Source organism: Perca fluviatilis, chromosome 21, assembly GCF_010015445.1.
Source record: "Perca fluviatilis chromosome 21, GENO_Pfluv_1.0, whole genome shotgun sequence".
In the NCBI taxonomy this organism is placed as follows: domain Eukaryota; kingdom Metazoa; phylum Chordata; class Actinopteri; order Perciformes; family Percidae; genus Perca; species Perca fluviatilis.
In genome coordinates, this window is record NC_053132.1 from 532,079 (window position 1) to 536,845 (window position 4,767).

The window sequence follows — 4,767 nt, forward strand, 5'->3', positions numbered from 1 at the left end:
GTATACATTAAATAATAGGAAACAACATACATGAAATAATAATTGAATACTACACGAGCGATATTTAAAATATATACAATTTGGAAATAAAATGTACAACTGTTTCAATAGATATAGATAAACTTAATGTGCGATGAGTTGGGGAGCAAAAATTTACAACTGTTTCACATTTCTCATCACACTGTGATAACTGTGATTAAATTCAGAATATATGACATATGTTGCCACCCCTCAAAAATTCACCACCCCATCAATATTTTTCTAGACCCGCCCGTGGACACAGGGTTGAGGAGTAGAATTTAAGGTAATTGTAAAGTGACCTGATGTTACACACTCCTGCAGCCTACAGTAGGTGGCGACATGCACCTTCAAGTTGTTTGCAATCCTTCATTAAGGAAGAGAAGAAGAAGACGACGACGAGGAAGTATCCTACAGTGTATTTGTTGCTGCTGGCTTCACTGTGAATCTGATGCGACATAAAGAGGAAATTTGGGGATTTTCTGGACTTTTTTTTTAAACCGACGAGGGATCTCTTGTAGTTATGGGTCTTTTCGGAGATACATACGGTAATGTCATGTCTTTGTTGTGTCCAGAAAGTGTGTGTATAACTCGGGGTCATCTAGAAATTTCCTCTGCAGCTTTTTGACCACTTTACTAACGTTACAGTGTTTTCTGTTTTTTGGGGCATAAAGCTGCTGACAGCTCAGCTCAGGGGCTGAAATTATGAGGAACGATGGACACTGTTGTCCAAATATACAAACGGCACGAATAAAAGCACCAAAAATTACGAAAAATATGTATTTATTTGGGTTGTGTTGTTTTTGCAGAGGGGTGTTACACTGAAATCTGTGACCCTTTAGATTTTGTGACACCTAAGTTTAACGGTTACGGTTTGAAAAAGGGGGATATACTGCAGTTTAACACACACACACACACACACACATACACACAACACAGACAGACAGTCTCTCTCTCACACACACACACACACACGCAGGAAGAGGCAGAGACACACACACACACACACACACACATACACACAACACAGACAGACAGACAGTCTCTCTCACACACACACACACACACACACACACTCACACACAAGCAGGAAGAGGCAGAGACACAGACACACACTCACACACACACACACACACATACACACAACACAGACAGACAGACAGTCTCTCTCACACACACACACACACACACACACTCACACGCATGCAGGAAGAGGCAGAAACACACACACACACACACACTCTTTAACTGACAGAAATCACCATGAAACTTCTCCAGTTGATTTCCTACATTAAGACAGTGAATATCTGTATTAAAAGTTGTCGGAAATGTTATGTTGAAATATGCATCCCTCCGTTTGTTGTGGGTGTTATTTGTGTTTTGGGGAAACAGCGCCCCCCCGTCAGCGCGTCATAACAGTTCAGGCGGAGAGTGGTATTGCAGCACGGGAGACGATCAGAGGCTTACTCGGAAAAACTTAACAAAATCCCTCTAAATTATAACAAATTCAGTTGAACTTCTGTGAGAAGTTGATGAAAGGAAAGCTGCTAACATCAGGGAGACACCACAGTGACTGTTAGAAAGCGTTGTGTTGTGTTAAAGTGGAGTTTGTGAAGAGAATGTCACTCCCGCCGGACTGCTTTTAATTTCTGGCCGTTTTAAGTTAATGACAAACGGTGGTTTGTGGAGAGAAAAGGGGGTTGAATACCTGGATAGAATTAAAATAAAACTTTTTTTTTTCTCTTTGGTAGATAATTTGTTTGCCGAATTACAGAAGATGCTTGGATAGACTAGGAAAAGATGGTGAATCTAACTTTATCGGTATATTTGGTCCATGCTGCACCTTTAACACTTAAGTTTCATGAAAATCGGGCAGGAACTGTTTCTGTAACTCTGCTACAGACAGACAGACAAACCGAGGCGAGAACAGGAGACAGTAAAACATGAAGCAGCTGCACTATGCATTGGTGGAATGTAACTAAGTACATTTACTCCATTACTGTACTTCAGTACCAAATGTTGAGGTACTTGTACTTTACTTGAGTCTTTCCTTTTCATGCCACTTTCTACTTCTACTCCGCTACATTTCAGAGAGAAATATTGTACTTTTTACTCCACTACATTCATCTGTTACAGCTTTAGTTACTAGTTACTTTAGTTACTCCACTACATTCATCTGTTAGAGCTTTAGCTACTAGTTACTTTAGTTACTAGTTACTTTAGTTACTCCGCTACATTCATCTGTTAGAGCTTTAGCTACTAGTTACTTTAGTTACTCCGCTACATTCATCTGTTACAGCTTTAGTTACTAGTTACTTTAGTTACTCCGCTACATTCATCTGTTACAGCTTTAGTTACTCGTTACTTTAGTTACTCCGCTACATTCATCTGTTCCAGCTTTAGTTACTAGTTACTTTAGTTACTCCGCTACATTCATCTGTTACAGCTTTAGTTACTAGTTACTTTAGTTAATTCCCTTACATTCATCTGTTCCAGCTTTAGTTACTAGTTACTTTAGTTACTCCGCTACATTCATCTGTTCCAGCTTTAGTTACTTTTAGCTCTTACTCCGACATTCATCTGTTCCAGCTTTAGTTACTAGTTACTTTAGTTACTTCGCTACATTCATCTGTTCCAGCTTTAGTTACTAGTTACTTTATTTACTCCGCTACATTCATCTGTTCCAGCTTTAGTTACTAGTTACTTTAGTTACTCCGCCACATTCATCTGTTCCAGCTTTAGTTACTAGTTACTTTAGTTACTCCGCTACATTCATCTGTTCCAGCTTTAGTTACTAGTTACTTTAGTTAATTCACTACATTCATCTGTTCCAGCTTTAGTTACTAGTTACTTTAGTTACTCCGCTACATTCATCTGTTCCAGCTTTAGTTACTAGTTAACTTTAGTTACCCTACATTCATCTGTTCCAGCTTTAGTTACTAGTTACTTTAGTTACTCCCTACATTCATCTGTTACAGCTTTAGTTACTAGTTACTTTAGTTACCCCGCTACATTCATCTGTTCCAGCTTTAGTTACTAGTTACTTTAGTTAATCCTACATTCATCTGTTCCAGCTTTAGTTACTAGTTACTTTAGTTACTCCACACATTCATCTGTTCCAGCTTTAGTTACTAGTTACTTTAGTTACCTCACACATTCATCTGTTCCAGCTTTAGTTACTAGTTACTTTAGTTATCTGCTTACATTCATCTGTTCCAGCTTTAGTTACTAGTTACTTTAGTTACCACTACATTCATCTGTTGCGCTTTAGTTACTAGTTACTTTCAGTTAATTCGCCACATTCATCTGTTCCAGCTTTAGTTACTAGTTACTTTAGTTACTCCACTACATTCATCTGTTCCAGCTTTAGTTACTAGTTACTTTAGTTACTCCTACATTGATCTGTTACAGCTTTAGTTACTAGTTACTTTAGTTACTCCACTACATTCATCTGTTCCAGCTTTAGTTACTAGTTACTTTAGTTAATCCGCCACATTCATCTGTTCCAGCTTTAGTTACTAGTTACTTTAGTTACTCCTCACATTCATCTGTTACGGCTTTAGTTACTAGTTACTTTAGTTACCCACATTCATCTGTTCCAGCTTTAGTTACTAGTTACTTTAGTTACTTCGACACATTCATCTGTTCCAGCTTTAGTGTACTAGTTACTTTAGTTAACATTCATCTGTTACAGCTTTAGTTACTAGTTACTTTAGTTAACTCGCTACATTCATCTGTTCCAGCTTTAGTTACTAGTTACTTTAGTTAATCTCGCTACATTGATCTGTTACAGCTTTAGTTACTAGTTACTTTAGTTACTCCACTACATTCATCTGTTCCAGCTTTAGTAACTAGTTACTTTAGTTACTAGTTACTTTAGTTACTAGTTACTTTAGTTACTCCGCTACATTCATCTGTTCCAGCTTTAGTTACTAGTTACTTTAGTTACTCCGCTACATTCATCTGTTCCAGCTTTAGTTACTAGTTACTTTAGTTACTCCGCCACATTCATCTGTTCCAGCTTTAGTTACTAGTTACTTTAGTTACTCCACTACATTCATCTGTTCCAGCTTTAGTTACTAGTTACTTTAGTTACTCCACTACATTCATCTGTTCCAGCTTTAGTTACTAGTTACTTTAGTTACTCCGCCATATGATCTGTTACAGCTTTAGTTACTAGTTACTTTAGTTACTCCACTACATTCATCTGTTCCAGCTTTAGTTACTAGTTACTTTAGTTACTCCGCTACATTCATCTGTTACGCTTTAGTTACTTTAGTTACTCCGCTACATTGATCTGTTACAGCTTTAGTTACTAGTTACTTTAGTTACTCCACTACATTCATCTGTTCCAGCTTTAGTTACTAGTTAAGTAAGGGTGTGTGTGTCAGTGTGTGTTTGTGTGTGTCTCTGTGTATGTGTGTGTGTATGTGTCTCTGTGTGTGCGTGTGCGTGCGTGCGTGCATGCTTGTGTGTGTGCGTGTGTCTGAGTGTCTCTGTGCGTGTGTGTGTGTGTCTGTCTCTGTGTCTCTGTGTGTGTGTGTGTGTGTGTGTGTCTCTGTGTGTGTGTGTGTGTGTGTGTGTCTCTGTGTGTGTGTGTGTGTGTGTGTGTGTGTGTGTGTGTGTGTGTCTCTGTGTGTGTGTGTGTGTGTGTGTACTTTAACTACATTCTCCTGATGATACTTACAGACTTTTACTGAAGTAACATTTTTAATGCAGTACTTTAACTGTAACAGAGTATTATTACAG

General features: G+C 38.2%; 1 pseudogene; it reads left to right on the forward strand.

The window, feature by feature from the left end:
- The first annotated feature begins 406 nt into the window (after positions 1-406).
- LOC120551396 overlaps positions 407-4,767 on the forward strand; it is a 27,680-nt pseudogene continuing 23,319 nt past the window's right edge.